We start from the raw sequence: 17,740 nt of genomic DNA on the forward strand, positions 1-17,740 counted from the left end.
GTGGTAAGAGGACTTAAGTGATCGTATTTCTCTTTCCTTGTTCTTCTTGGAAGCAAATAATTTTTGAAAGGTTTGTCATGAAACATGTCAAAACAGAAGTACTGTCCACTGAGCCGAGGATAAAATTGTTCAATGTATTTAATAAACAACGAATTACATGATATATAAGCTTCAATACGTTCCTTTTAATATGATAATAAAAAAAAAAATGTGAATATAATATGAGTTAACCTCAGAAATATATATACCTTGTCAATCCTTTAGCTAGACTGTTTTATTACTGTGTGACCAAGCATAGCATACGCTTGACCAGACTCCTCTACTATTCACAGTTGGAGTAATTGAACATTGATCTTGATTTTCATTTCTGGAACGATAACACGTTATTCTTATATAGTAAGAATTTTGCAATCTGATTGGTCTATTACCCGGGTGTAAACAACATCCCCATCCTAGTCCACTCGCTTTTCAAACTATGTGTACGAACACCCCAGTCTAGCATATCTGAGCTCACATAAGGATTATTTACATTAACTCGATATAAACTGTGTCATGTGTATGAAATTCATATTGGTACACTAACATGACGATTTCTGAATGCAAATAAAGGATGACTTTTTATGAAATGTACGATACTTGACAGTACAATATTGTCAAACTAGTTTTATGTAAAGTCACTGACATATTACATTTTAACAGACTACTATCTATAAAACATGACATATGAAAATAAATTTACACTCCAAAAAGGTCCGTTCGATGCAGAAACAAGAATGTTCGTAAATTTTCTGTATATTCAAGTAAACATAGATTCCATATACACATTTCTGTTGACATTTGCATTGATATGTGTATAAAAATGGCTTACATCTACATTTAAGAATAAAGCATTGTAAGGCTATAATCAACGTTTTTAGAACAGAATCAATTATGGTTGATGATGATATCATATTATCAAAATACTAATTTACCTTCTATGATCTTGTATATAAGGTTTTAGCATATTCTTTTGACGTTTTACAAGAAAGGAAGTCTGTTTGTTTACATTATTGATCATATTCACTCGTAAAAAAGTGCTCACACTCTAAAAGCCGGATTAAACTACTCGAAAAATCCACGATCCTAGCCGGACACTATACTTAGAAGGATAATGAAAGCGGAAAATTTTGACTGCAATAAGAAAATGAAGTTTTCCTGGATAGGTTGAAGATATTTTGTTTTTCAGCAGTACATGGGTAGACTGCTGAAAAACAAAAGGTCTTCAAAACCCTCGCATGTTTGAAAATATAAATCTATACAAATAAGTTCATCAGATGCGAATTGAGCTAATAGAAAAGCCAAATTAATGCTGAAGTAAATTTTTGTCTGAAAAGTTTAGCAGAGCAGCCAATTCTTGGTCAACTTGGTCTGAGGAGCAAAACTCCAATACTGAGTTGAGTGAAATATGGCATTCAAAATGAAACCAGGAATAACCAGGAATATTCTTGAAAATAGTCAGAATAATTAAATTATTAAAGACCAGAACAAGATTAACAACAACAGCGTAAAATCAAGCACATTTTTTTTATGACATATACTAAAAAGGACAGAAGTAACTAAAACTTTCACATGAGAGTATTCTCAGTTAAATTATCTTTGATTGTTAGTATGTTACAGTTGTCTCGACTTTATTATATAATGTTTATATGTCCATTTAAACTAAAAGCGCAAACTTCTGCTTCTGTAAAACTGGACGATTGTCATACACTCTTTATATGTTATATTTGTTATTCTCATCGGATTTTGTCTAATGCTTAGTTTGTTTCTGAGTGTGTTACATTTTGATGTTGTGTCGTCGTTCTCCTCTTGTATTTAATGCGTGCCCATCGGTTTTGGTTTGTGGCCGGCCGGATTTGTTTTTTTCTATCGATTTATGAGTTTTGAACATCGGTATACTACTGTTGCCTTAGTTATATCATTCATGGAAACAGTTTTCTATCAATGTTTTATTCTTGCCATGGTATTTTGTTTGATACAAGGAAATATTTTGAAATAGATGTAAACATGAAAAATAAACACAAACAAACACATGGAAGACGAAAAAATCATATTTTAAAGAAAGAAACATGACCATGAACTAAAATTTATAATATGAAAGACCTATGACAATTGCATCCTGTGTTTGGGTTGCTTTTTATAATTTCGGTTTTAATAATTTTTCATGATTTTGCAGTAGACCTGACGTAATTGATTTAGCAGGTTTCGTTAGAAGATCTAGATTAGAATAGTTGTTAACATTATTTATATAATATTAGCATAGTAAAATTACTAGATAACGCACATGACAATGTGAACATAAGTGATCACACATGTCTAATTCGTCCGGGTTTATTCTTTCGACAGCTGAAGTCATGTGCTAACGATCGACTTTTAAACTTCAAAAAAAGAGGGTAAAAAAATAATTCAGAAACAGTGATAAAAACTAGCTATTTGCTCAACCAATTTTTACTTAACTGGTTTTCAGTATGAACAGAAGTTACTCAGCATCATTAAACTATACATTTACTGATATCCTGATTTTTTTTGTCTCCTAACCATCTATAACAATAAAATAATAGTTCCTCAGCACAAAACAAAAGATATAAACATTTGATTAGATTACATAGGATCAAGTATAAAGAGAGCTTCACTTTCTGGTATTGTTTGTCTATTGATAATGTTTGTAGACAAAATTATAAATAAATTGATATTTACAATATCGTAAAAGAGGGACGAAAGATACCAGACGGACAGTCAAACTCATAAATCGAAAATAAACTGACAACGCCATGGCTTGAGTGATTACTTTTATTTCGATCAAATTTAACAAAACAATGACCTTTGGCTTGAACCGGGTCTTCCATGTGTTTTAATATTAATATCGTGTTTATTATAACACTCTCGTGGTGATTATGGATAACAGTGTTTCCTTTCTCAATTTTATTATTTAAAAAAAAAAAAAAAAACGAACCAAAAGACTTTCTGCGTCCGGCATTCAGTCGTTATTCAGTACGTATATCGTCCACGTATTCCTAGGTACATAACGTCTGATATTAAATATACTTCCGTCATAGATATAGAGTACTCACAATTTATCATATTTTCGTGATATAGTAAAATAATTAACCATTAAATATTGCAAAATAGAATGATATCTTTTATTTGAAGAAACCTCAGATGATCACGAATTCTGTATCAATTTACCTTATGTCGTTTATGATTTGAAAATCATCCTTCATAAAGTGCATTCCGATCAGAAGTACTTAATGTTTTCAAAATTGTGAAGTCAGACCAATTTCCCTAGTACTTTCACAGAACCAGAATCAACATGGTGTTTCAATATAATCATAGAGGTTTTGGGTTACAAGTTGCAGTTGAGAAAGCATTTTGATATTATTCATGTTATATATAAAGGTACATATTGAATGTCTATCCCCATAAAGAATAAGACATCATACTAATTGTATCGCAAACCGAAAGGGAAATATCTTAGCGCGATTTGTTGAATTTTGGAATTTAGAATCATGATTGCGAACTTACACTTCGGAGGACGTATTTTTCAACAGACTGTCGGCATTCCAATGGAAACCAATTGTGCCCCTCTTCTTGCCGACTTGTTTCTTTATTATTACGAGGCTGAATTCATACAGAAACTCCTTAGGAAGAAAGATAAGAAGTAAGCAATATTCTTTAACTCTACTTTCCGCTATATAGATGATGTTCTTTCACTAAATAATTTAAAATTTGGTGACTATGTTGAACGAATTTATCCCATTGAATTAGAGATAAAGGATACTACAAAAACAGTTAAGTCGGCCTCATATCTGGACTTACATCTAGAAATTGACAATGAAGGTCGGTTGAAAATATAACTTTACGACAAAAGAGATGATTTCAGCTTTCCAATTGTGAACTTTCCATTTCTGAGTAGCAACATTCCAGAAGCACCTGCATACAGTGTATTTATCTCGAAATTGATACGATATTCTCGTGCTTGCATTTCCTAACACGATTTTCTTGATAGAGGGTTGCTACTCACAAGAAAGCTTTAAAACCAAGAGTTTGAAATGGTGAAGTTGAAATCATCACTTCGTAAATTTTACGGACGCAATCACGAGATGATATCGGATATGTTCCTTACGTTTTAACTACAACCCCCTTCCATTTCATGAATGTGACCTACCCAATTAGACCGGTTACTGGATTTGTTATCACATAAACAACACTACAGGTGCCAAATTTGGATCAGGATCTACTTACCCTTACGGAGCACCTGAGATCACCCCTAGTTTTTGGTGGGGTTCGTGTTGTTTATTCTTTAGTTTTCTATGTTGTGTTATGTCTTTTTTATTTTTAGCCATAGCGTTGTTTTATTTTCGATTTATGAGTTTGGCTGTCCCTCTGGTATCTTTAGTCCCTCTTTTAAAAGTGTCAATGTACGCTTTTGAAAATATTACCCAGGTTGTATGATTCTAAATCGATGAATTAAATATCTAAATTAATGGATCTTTAACAATAAGTACAAATATGTTTATATTTCAAAGAAGAAAAAAAAGAAGATGTGGTAAGATATCCAATGAGACAAATCTTCACAATAGACCAACTATAGGTCACCGTAAGACCTTCAACCACGAGTAAAAACAGTGATGTATAATTAAAGGTGTAACTTATTACCTAGTTTGACTTATCAGCGATTTGTTAACATATCATGAGTACATCACGCGACGAGTGCACTAGTGGAGATGATATAGCCTACTAAAGTGTTCAATCTTTAGTTTTCAGTTTCTTGTTTTTTCGACCATTTGTATCTTTTTACACTTTTCATTTGGTAATGGTATTGTCTGTTTTTCTTTGACTTTTTTTTATTGAACCCTTTGTATCTTCTTTTCACTTTTTAATACCATCTATCCAAGTATATGGTATGACCAAATCGAGATCATTGGTACAAATCAATGAGACATCAACCCAGCTTCAGTAATCATGGACAGTTGGAAGTATATTTTCTTACTTTGGCAGTTAGCAAGGAACGCGTTTCTTAATGTAAGTTAATCAAGTAACAAACGCTTTAAAAGTCACATAATGACAGTTTGCACGATCTTAAGTTGTTTATTATTATTGCTGGACCAAATATAACAAGGCTTGAATGATAATCACGAAAATAAAACTGTTGATTTCAGTTCTTTGTATATATAACGTGTCATTGTTACCGGTATTATTAAGTAATTTGATGGTCACATCATTTCTTTTGTGTACAGAAAAGGAGGACTTTAATCGTGAATAATTAAATTTAAATATCAGTCTCGAATTCTGAAAGATAATACATCCTTGTACGTCAGTTGCTTTCTCAGATAGGTTTCGTACTAATTCATTCATAAATAACCTCCAAAAAGTCGATAATAGTATACGCACTTATGTTTTCGAGCACAAATAAAGGGTAGTGAGTGCAAATATAATGAACTGAGTTCAACACAATACTAAGAAATAAAACATTTTTTCAACGGACTATTTTCTAAGTACTTTTAAAATTTTTACATGATAACAAAAGCGAAAATTAAACACATATTTTGGTTTCTAACAAGAAATCAAATGGGTTTAATGGACTGTGACATACAAATAGCCAAGACATTTCATTTAAAACAAATTTACTACAGTTCTTCTTAATGACATTAATAATCGTGTTGTTTTCTATATTCAAATTTAAAATATATATACTGAACGACTTTAGAAACGCAACACTCATTTTTTTTTTTTTTTTTTTTTACCAAATCTTGATTCTCTTACAACTACTTTTCATGCTTATCATGCTTCTTTCTCCTTACAAAAAATCAAAATCTGACTTACCTGTGGTTATTGAACGTACCGAATTTTTGAAGTCGCACGAATTTCTTAACGCGAAATTTTGGTCCCATGAAAGATTGTTTCAGTTTTTTTGCTTTGTGAAACAGTTCTTTCAATCCTTTGCCTTACTTACTTTTTTTTTAAATGTTGCATCTCCATTTTTGCAAGTCTGAGAAATAAAAAAAAAAAAAGAAGTGAATTAGCCCTTAAGAATACTGCAAACATGAAAACATAAATGTGTTGCAACCATACCGTATGACTTCAGAAACTCGTTCTACTGTTCTTCCGACAACGATACAGGTAGACAAGATTTGTTGCTGGCCATCAATGAACAGATCAACGTGTAGTGACAATAAAACATCAACAGAATTTGATTATGCAACTTCATTTGCCAATCATGTTTACGGCCGCAATGTCAACTGCTAACCAAATTGCCGAGTGCCATTGAGTACAGATTCATGCCATAAATGTTTCCCATGAACTGCATTGCCAAAGAATTGACTGAAGGAAAACCTGTAAAGCCCTCAAGTTCCAACCGCATAATTGTCAAAACTAATTAATGGATTGAACAAATGCAAAACTAGAAGGTGTAAAACAGAACCCAAAAAATATCCGACAGAATTTGTTGACATTTCTGACAATCATTTTGGCGTTAGTAACAGGCAGTCATCGCTTTTGACGTTGACACATTCATTCAAAAATAACACAAAAATCATCTAGTGTTGCGTTTCTAAAGTCGTTCAGTATAGATGATTGACCTTGTATGTTTTCATGTTAATAAGGTCAGAACATTGAAAACTTATTTGAAATATTTATCCTTATTATTGTGGTTGCGAGGGTGGAGTATGATATATGTCACGTTGTTATATAATTACAATGACTTGAGTAAACTCATTCATAAATAATACCTATTCATAATATCTTAAGAATGAAATTTGTTCATGATTGTGACGTAACAAAGGCTGTAGTATGTTTGAGTGTTCTAAATGATAGAACGAGTGTTAATATAATAACATAATGATCTTGGATCTTTGCCATGAAGCAGCGTCAAAAATAAAAAAGCGAAATGAACTCCGACTTACATGACCTTTTTACGGGGATTAAACTAGTCTTTCGAACTTTTTGTTTACCTATGTTAAGGTACATAAGTAGTTTTTTTAATTTTTTTTTTTATAGGAAACGGTAAAAATTTACATAAGAAGAAATGACCACTAATTCAGGCCCGGTCGTAAAGAACATACCAGAAATTAGTTCAAACAAAATAGTTAATACGCATAGGTGTTTCTTCGTCGATAGATGAAAACATGTTGGTATCAAATGAAAGCAAAGACTTAGAATCACTGTAGAAAATTAGTTGCGAGTTTCTTTTGAATGATTATGAGTATATAATATTTAATAGGAGGGCACATTTGCCCTTTTGTTCAGATCAGAATCTCCTGTTTTTGTACCATCAAACATCTATGAAGTAAAATAAGAATATCTTGCTCAATAATCAAAAGATTTAGGTGTAATATTTGTGGACCAAATATAACGGGGTCGTGACTCTCTCATGTAACATACAGTGTAAATACACTTGAACGTTTAATTTAGCTCTTTGTATATACACTTATCATATATACCAGGATTGAAATTTTGGATATACCTATTCATCGTGATATTATATAACTATTAATTATATATGTATATTTTTATAGAGAAAAACGATATATAAGCAGGATTTAGTACATAATAATGTTGAATATATTGTATTTAAATGTTTAATAATACTCGCATGTCGTCATTGACGTCAGTTCATTCATGAAATTGTTTTTTTAAATTAATGTTCATAAAACTAAATATTCATCTATGATGTATCGTGGAAAAGAGTTGGTGTTGTAACGGAGAACCATTTACCCCATACAGGTGATGTTTTTTTTTTTTTTAAATTTTCCCTTAAACGTTCAATAGTTATCACCCTTGATTGTTTAAAATGTTTTAAATAATACTGTGTTCGTGAAGATGACCTTTTGCTTTTAAGTAAAACGTAAAGTCACAAAAATACTAAAATCAGAGGAAAATTCAATTGAAAAGTCCATAATCAAATGGCAAAATCAATGGATTAAAATATTTAAGAATAACGAAATGAAGTCTACTAAAATCTAGACCCTCTCAAATTAAAAATCTAGAGAAGGTCACGAAATGGTTGCACTATTTCATAATGCAACTATTTTTCCTTAAAAAACCTAATGAAATATTTCCCCGTATTACAAAATGCTGTACGCTTTAAATCAAAGTAAACTTTATTTCATTTGTAATTGAATGTGTAATTTTGACATACAAAAAGTCGATGTACGGCTGTTGAGGTCGGATAATTGTGTTGGCCTACTGTGAACGAGCTGGTTTTTTTTTACAGGAAAAGTTACAATACCCATTAAACTGTTCAAAAGTTCAAATTTTTCAACCAGGAACATAATTATAACTATAACTATATAAGGATGCGTAAATGACATTGGTATGTCAAAGGAATAATAATGTAAATAAACATTCATATCATTTAAAAAGATTCTCAACTTTGTCAAGTGATTGTCCTCTAATCGATGTGTTTGTGTATTTGTGATTTGTTTAACGCAAAAAAAAAAAAAAAAAAAATGAGACATGAGTCAAAACGACTTTTTTCATTTACTTTATAATCAATACAGTATAGAAGCCAGATGCAAAATTGGAATTTGGTACGAAATATTTTTGGAAGGTGTAGTTTTATTTTTTAAAAGAATCGAAAATTATGAGTTTCAAGAAATGATTGACATCTAATGTGTTGTGGTTGTGGCCCATCTTCGTCCCGAACGGGAATTAAAAAATCCCCAAAAGATTGGTAACACATTTTTTATCCAATTCATCAAAAGCAATAGGGCTAATATTCAAATATTTCTTAAGTCCAGGTTTGATGTTAATGTTAAAGTGTATAGGAACCTCCGGGTGTTGAATTGTCTTGCTTCTTTGAGGACCCATTGTTGTCCTTGACGTGTTTTCTGCATTTTGGTCGAGTTTTTGGCTCTTTGATTCATTCTCGTTTCCGTTCTCAATTTTATTTCTCATCATGTAAATAACAATTTAAACAAATAAACCTTCATACGCTTAAGATGCCATATTGTTTTGATGTTGTTAGATTGCTGTATCAATAGTGTATCACTAACGTCAAGCTTGGTGTATCTTTCAAATCGAGTTTTATTGATGTAAGATGATCGATCAACAGTGTAATTGGAGGAGTAATTAAACCCGAAAGGCGAACCAATAGTTGTAATGATCATTATTTATTTGCAAGATATATGGTCTTACATAAACAAAACTAGATACCCAACACAATAAAAATCATTTTGACCTCTCAATCGTGTAAAAAAAAAGAAATTGTCAAATCAAACCTAATTTTTCAACTGGAAAGAATGCAACATTTTAATCAAGATGAACATCCCAATATATCACCGTTACATTAATTTGTCAGAGAAGTGCCTCGGTAGCCAATTGCTCTAAATAGTAACTACTGTAACCACTAGCCAGTCAATACTCAGGTTCTGAGTTCGAACTCCAATCTTAATTGACTTGGGTTGTCTCCCTATCGATAGTCGATGTTTTTCTTCGGACACTCCGGCTTCCTCCACCCATAAAAAATGGCCACCACGAAAAAGACCAAAAGTCGCGCTAAAAAGTTGCGTTAGAACGCCAACATCAATAATAATTGACTTATTGCTGATAAAACGATCCTTAAAATTGTTAACAAAATGGTCCTTTGATTTTTAAACGCTCCACATCCGCGATGAAATGTCAAGGAACCATTTGTTTACCCCTATCAGTCTGACATCGAGTACATGGTTTATTAGACAAATACTGCTACAGTGTTCAAGCTACATCTTCGACATTATATAAGGGGTTATACAATAACTTTACTTAAGGTGTGCAAATGATCAAGATTTTGATTTTCTCTAATTTTTCCATAACAAGCTGTTAAACTAGTCGGTTTTTTTTTATCGAATTAGGCATGTGGGGTACATGGTTGTGCGGCTCACTCCTTCTATACAATTTTCGTGATAGAACGTGTATGTCAAACAGGGTGTTAGTACTAAAGTAAAAATGAGAGAAATTTGATTTCTTGTGCAAATTTCACTAATTACCTTTAACTTTTTGGCGGGATATCAAATGTTTTGTTTCAGACACAACTTTTCCAAGTGTCATTTAACATCATTGTTTATCGAATTAGACTATTTACCGGATTTATTATCTCATAAACAACACGACGGGTGCCACATGTGGAGCAGGATCTGCTTACCCTTCCGGAGCACCTGAGATCACCCCTAGTTTTTGGTGGGGTTCTTGTTGTTTATTCTTTAGTTTTCTATGTTGTGTCATGTGAACTATTGTTTGTCTGTTTGTCCTTTTCATTTTTAGCCATGGCGTTGTCAGTTTATTTTCGATATATGAGTTTGACTGCCCCTCTGGTATCTTTCGTCTCTCTTTTACTATAATCGAATTTTAAGTTTGATGTTCCCTTCTGAATGCATGTTTATTACAAAAAGGGTAATGATATCAAACAGCAAAAAATCTGAAGTAAAGAGACATGCCATTACGTACATATACCAAAGGGAAACGTCATTCAGATCAATAATATTGCATAAAATAGAAAACGGGGATTTTGGGCAAATTAAGATACGATTTACACAGAAAATCCACAGACATTGTTTTACAGACGTTTTCGTTGTAACTCTTTCAAACATTACTTATACTCACTTGTTTGTCCATGTGATACTAGCGATTATTGTTTACAAAAAGTCCTAGACAAACTTTCAATAAAAAGGTATATATTAAGTACAGAGTTTTCAAATATAAGAGTACAAGCTGTGGAATTTTTATAAAATATTCAGATGTTTAGCGTTGACATAAAATAAAGGTACATAATCCTTAATAAAACTGAGTTTGACCCTATTTTTAAGTACTTCCTATGTTCTGGACCAGTTCCATTGATGGCTCTTGAAGATAAAACTTAATTTTTCACACATTTTTCGTAAACGACCGCGAGGACTACTTTAACTATGTAAAGCCTGTAGGATTTTATTATTAACACGTGAGAAAAAATCGACAAAGAAATAAATTGTCTAAAGCTTATGTTTACTTTGAAAAAAAACTTTGTCTCCCCTTACGCTCTGTTGTAACAGGGCATCAGCTAGCCATAGAAGGACCCCATCCCCGGGTGCACAATTTTGTTTTGAAATCGTATAAAAAGTATACGTTCCGAGACATGTACCATATTCCATAGAAGTCATGTTTTAAAAATGTTTTGAATGATTAAAAAAGGGGAACGTTTCGTTACCTGTAACATCTTTTGATCATTATACGTAATGAATGTGCAAATGTAAAATGATGTCAGTATTATGTATGTTTGCGGAAGTGGGTACTTAAACTCTAAGAGGGTGCAATGACCTCCAAATGCATTATTCATATTTCTTTTTTTAATGACGTCTATATATGCAGTGCATCAGTATTGGATCGGATTAATTTACAAAGCTGAAGTCCCAACTCCGTTTTGTCAACATTGTGTTATAATCTTGTGAATTTCACATAGTTCATGTTTATTCTGTACAAACAAATTAATTGGTACTTTCATGATTTTAATTAAATTTGAAAATTTAGATGTCATTTGCATAACTTTTATTTTTAAAATTCACGTGAAAAAAATCCTGTGATTTTCACATAACTTCATATGAGTTTCACATGAGATTCACGTGAAACTCCCAGGAACTGATTTACTTGAGTTTCACATATAAGCTCGTTTGAGGTTAATTTCACGTGAGATTCACATGAGTTTAAATTGACATGATATTCATGTGAGTAACATTTTTCTGTGTATGAAGAAAGGAGAACAGATTAAATCAAACGAGGATACAACAACAAAACTTCTGAATACAAAAAGATATATCTTAGCTAAGGATTGTACAGTAAAGATACTAGATTTCTAAAAAAAAAATACATATCTTAGCAAACAATTTTACAGGTAAGATACTGGTAGTTTTGAAAAGATATGTTTTACCTAAAGATCTAACAAATGTAATACACTAGTACTTTTTAATAGATATATCTTATCTACTGATTTTACAAATAATGTTCAAGTAACTTAGAGAAGATATTTCTTACTAAAAGATTTAACTTATAAAATGCTTGGTATTTAAAAAAAACCCAACATTAAATCAGATGTAATCATTAAGTGTTTATATATAATACTGGAACTTTTCGTGGAATTCTCCTCACTTTACAAATTTTGTATTGGCAGTGTCTTAGTACTGACTTTCTAAAAAAAATATTAAAGTATGCTATAATTTCGGAGAAATTGATCTGCTCCTTTAAGGACTTCTTTTGACCGTAAAATTTCATCAATGTCATGCCGAGCGGAATGATAGGAAAAGAAAAGTGTGACGAACGAAAGAACACATTGACAAAGAAAGAACGTTCTATATTGTTCACCATTATTTTATGACGTCAAATGTCCTTGCTTTTCTTGGAATTCCTGTTGTGACGTCATCCATAATGGCGACATAAAAAGAAGCCACTTTTTCCAGATCATTGACATAGAAAGATACACAGTGACTGAAGTTGCTGTACATATTGTCTGAAACAGATTCCATCTCTCCTGCAATACGATATTTCTCCAAACGACAGTAACATTTTTATTTCTTATCTATCTCCTTAAGGCTATGAAAGAGTTAATTGGAAACAATATGTAAAAATGATATCACACTGTATTCTTCCCAAAATCAATCAAAGGTCTTTTCATGGAATTACTCGCGGATGGCACACCTGAAATTCTAAACTTGAATATTAGTTCCTTGAAACTTTTAAAAGTTGATGTGAATATTATTTCCCATCCTGTAAAAATTCCTCAACTGGATCTTAAACTATTGAAGTGGGTATGTAAAATTTAACGCAATTTGAATATATTTATAAAAGACTTGATCATTAGCGAAATAGCAAAACTGACAGCAGTTCTATTTTGGTCTACAGAATATGTTTCTTTAATGTTTAGAATTTTTTTTTCTTATTTCATAAACGAAAATCCCCTGAGAGTGCCTTCTACAATCAACGAAGTTGTATATTTCTCTAACACCAGGGCTGCGTTCAATATTTTTAGCACATTTCGACTCACCTAGTAAGCTAATAAAGGCTATGCCCCTTAAACTCATCTAATCATGTTTTGAGATTATCGGCAACCACACGTTGATTTTAAATTTACAATGGGCGAAGAAAGGTTAAATTGTCAAAGAACTAGAGAAATAATTTTATCTGTCTTTATTCATATAGAATGCACCGTTTATTATCTGTTCACATTTACCTGACGTGTAGTATTGGACAGGATGATCGGATCTTCTATTACTCTTGATAATGGTGATGTAAGAAAAGTTTATTGAGTGAAGTTTAGTATTCTTTATGTGTCCAAATACAAGATCATGTAGTTGGTGTGTAGCTGTCTACCATATTTGTTTTGCGTTATATATATATTGTCATAACTCAGACCTTGGCAATCATACTATATCTCGTTATATTTATAATGAAGATTTGTATAATTCGCATGATTGTATATGTCAAGGCTCTTTTATTATGTAAATTGAAATCCTCACTGCTTTTTTTTATTCTAATTGTAAATAAAACATGTAAAATAAGGAGATGTGGAAGATTTGCCAATGAGACAGCTATCCATCAGACGACCTAATTGCATCTTCTGTTCCATTGATCGAGATAAAAAGAGGTAATGGCGGATGCTTAACCACAATATCTTTATAAGTCTATAGGATTCTGAATATATATGTGAATGTGTTTTGTCCTGTAGTCCATGCATATGGAGAAATTAATTGTTTATTCTAATATGACGTGCTTCTTTCGCTTTGTGAATAAACCCATGCTCTAAATCCAATAAAATTTGTTTGCACATGCGTATATTGACAACTGCATAATAATGATTTTTATCAAATTTGCATGAATTTAATATATTCCATTAACTTAAAACATTTCTAAACTCTTAAATACTGCGGATGTTGTTACTAATTCATTTATCATGACTGTAATATGTTGCAATTTTAAAATGACACATTTGCCCTAGATACGACATCCGTTCATAGTAGCTGTTCAAAACTCCTTCCTCTGAAAAATCACACTGCCAGTCGTTTGCTTGTTTACAAATAAAACAGGGAGGTTCATGGAAGATCCTTCACACACGCTCTTAAGTTAGTCCAGTCAATCTAGCATAAATTTGACCCTAACCTAAAAGTAATTGCAACAGAAGATTTTAAAGTTTTAATCTTTAGCATTATACCCCAAATATACACAGAAAAAAGTCCCATAAAATCTAACTTGAGGAAGACTAAAAAAATCACCATTTAAAATTCCTATGGAGATTTGTATTGAAAAGGGAGATAACTCTTGCAAAAAAGGTAGAAATATCAATAAAAATTGATACAAAATTATAACTTTACCGCTTCTATTCATCAGAATGTATTGATTCTGGATTTTTTAGCGGTCTTTACAGTATAATAAACAACTCTTAAGGTGTTTTCATATATTTTATCAAGCTATAATCTAGATTTCGTAATTCATTAGTTGACCATTTATTGAATTTTTCAACATGTCAAGGTAAAGAATCTCAAATTTAATAAAAATAATTAAGCATGTATTCTTCTTTTTGTGGTTTAAAGTTTCTTTAGATAAGCAAGTTTCTGAAATGATAGAATATACAGATATAAACATTACCAAATTTTCACATTATTTTTTCAAAATGGTTACAAAGCTTCAAATTTGCAAATTCTTTAATGAAAAATGCATGAAAAAAATAAAACTACCCATACCATTTTGGTTTTGTACATTTCATGAGCAGAAGATTATATATTTCATTCAAATACAAACTTATAACCCCATCAAAGAATCATACTGTACATACATTTCAAGAAAAACAACCAAAAACTGACCAAAAAAAACTCATTTTTGTAAGAGTTATCTCCCCTTCCAATGTTAATTTCCATAGGAAATTAAAAGTGCTGATTTTGAGTTTTCCTCAAGTTAGATTTTATGGGACTTTTTTCTGTGTATATAAAGGGCATAATGCTATAGATTAAAACTAACACATTTTCTGTTGCAATTAGTTTGAGGTTAAATCTTAGTTTGACTGGACTACATTGAAATAACCTTAATTTTCCTAATCAGAATCGAAATAACTGATGCAAGCTATACTTTATTGTAGTTTTAAAATGGGTAGGCATTATATTCGTGATTATTTTTGCCCGAGCGATAGTAAGGGTTAAAATAACACAAATTTAATATGCTATACTTTACTGTAGTTTTAACATGGGTAGGCATTAAATATTTGTGGTTATTTTTGCTCGAGCAACAGTCAGGGTTAAAATATCACGAATATAATATGCCTACCCATGTTAAAACTACAATAAAGTACAGCTTGCATCACTCATTTCTTAATTGCAATCTGAATACACTATACTGTATACTTGTTCGTTTAATCATATGAAAATGGTTTGTTTACGGAAATCGATTTAGGTTAAGGCTATGTAAATGTGAGCTATTTAATTCAATAATATACGGATGTTATTGTTTTATACAGTGTATGTTACATGTAAATCTGATAATGATTTACGTAAATGATCGTAAGTCAAGTGGACAAATTGTATAAGTGTTTGTTGTTTATTTACAAATATAAATACGATATTAAACATATCGAAAAAAAAAAGTAAAATAAAAAAAAAACTGAACTCAGAGGAAAGACAAATCGGAAAGTCCCTAATCATGGCAAAATCAACTGACAAAACACATCAAAAACTTACTCTAAATACAATATAATTCAAAAGGGAATAGTATAACAAGGTGAATGAATAAGTAGAATAGAGATTAAGTATGATTGCCGAATAAAATAAAATTAAAATTTCAAAAGATATTACCACAAAAACGGTGATAAAACCAACAAAAACACGTCACTTAACGTACCCGATAAAGACGCATGCTAACATTCTCATAGTTCTATTGGTAAATTACACCCATAGGGTAAAGCAATAACAATTGAAATGCGTACGTGTAAAAACAACATAAAATGAACACTTAAATAAATACACAAATTCATTGTGATATTTGCTTCAGGACTGGATATCACGAACATGTCTTCCAGAGGAGTGTAGACCCCCCTCACCCCCCCTCCAGTTCTAATACTTATTAATGAGGACTCCAATATGACAAACAAGTTCAGACTCGGGTCAAAGACTTTGAACTTATAAGTTAAATAATGCAAATTTTGTTCTTAGATAAGTAAACAAATCTTGACGTTGATATTACAACAAAAAATTATCGTTTATACTAAAGCATTTACAAGGCTATATCAGATAACTTTGTCTCCTAGTAACGCCGGGTTGCTGTCAGATTGGTGTAAAGATAGTATGAATGTAAGCGTTTATTGGTGGTCTCAGTTATTTTATTCTTAATCTTTTTTTGCTACGGAGGATTTAGAGATTTCAATTTTGTATTTCTATTTCAAAAATACCCGTCTAAAGTGAATGTTAAAGATACCATAATGATTTGTTCTAGTCATTAAAACATTAAAGAAAAGGAAGCTTTTGTTGGTGTACTTAGGACTTTTTCTTTCTCAAAAGTATCAAGTAAAAGAGGGACGAATGTATCCCAAGGGATAAACAAACTCATAAATCTAAAATAAACTGACAACGCCATGGCTAAAAATGAAAAAGACAAACAGACAAACAATAGTACACATGACACAACATAGATAACTAAAGAATAAACAACACGAACCCCACCAAAAACTAGGTGTGATCTCAGGTGCTCCGGAAGGGTAAGCAGATCCTGCTCCACATGTGGCACCCGTCGTGTTGCTTATGTGATAACAAATAAGTTGTTCAATCTTATACTAGAATGACAAGTTGGAAAGTTTTTAATATTATCAGATTATTACATGGCATTGTTCATATCGCATGTATTATCAGCCCTAGGTTCAATATCAGCCCAAGAGCCGCATGGCTCGAGGGCTGATATTGACCGAGGACCGATAATACATGCAATATGAAAAATGACATGTTATGATCTTTTTATCATATGCTTCAACAGTAGAGGAAAATAACAGATTCATATATTGATCATTTTACGTGGTTCCAGAAAAGAAGTTGAAAGAGTAAAAAGTTCACGGACGTCGGTCCAAAAATTTGATACATTCAATATGAAATATTTCTGTCATATGCCTCAACGGAGAGAAAAAACACATTTTAATATGGACATATCGACAAAAAAAAATTCAACAATACACGTAATGAACATTGTTTGGAAAAGTCAACTTATTTAATGTAACTTTCTAAATTATGTTTCAGAAAAACTTAAAAAAAGAATTTATTTAATAATTATTTTTTTGAATTTTTTTTTGAATTTAATTTTATTATTTTACACAATATACTTTCCAGTATTCAAATAATTGCTTTGTACACTATGTTGTAATGTTTTTCACTGAAAACATAGCATTGAGGTGTATTTTCCGGAATTTGCCGAGTATCACCGGAATGCCATGTGATAACGTTACGGAAAGGCATGTGATAACAATCGAAGCATGTGATAAACTTTTCATATCAGCCCGCTAAGCATTAATTCGAAAAAATATGGAAAATACTTTAATTTAATGCTATTATCAGACGGTAAAAATCATATGTTATTTAGTCTAAGTATATGATAATCCAATTTATCTCACTTTCACCATTACCAACAATAATGTAAAGTTTTCAATAATTCCACCCCATTATACTTCACTCAAAAAGTAAAAAGACATGAGGTATTGTCGACACGTATTTTGTAGTGGGCCATCGTTTTTCCCCGG

The sequence above is a fragment of the Mytilus trossulus genome, unplaced genomic scaffold (genome assembly GCF_036588685.1).
Source record: "Mytilus trossulus isolate FHL-02 unplaced genomic scaffold, PNRI_Mtr1.1.1.hap1 h1tg000158l__unscaffolded, whole genome shotgun sequence".
Taxonomy (NCBI): Eukaryota; Metazoa; Mollusca; class Bivalvia; order Mytilida; family Mytilidae; genus Mytilus; species Mytilus trossulus.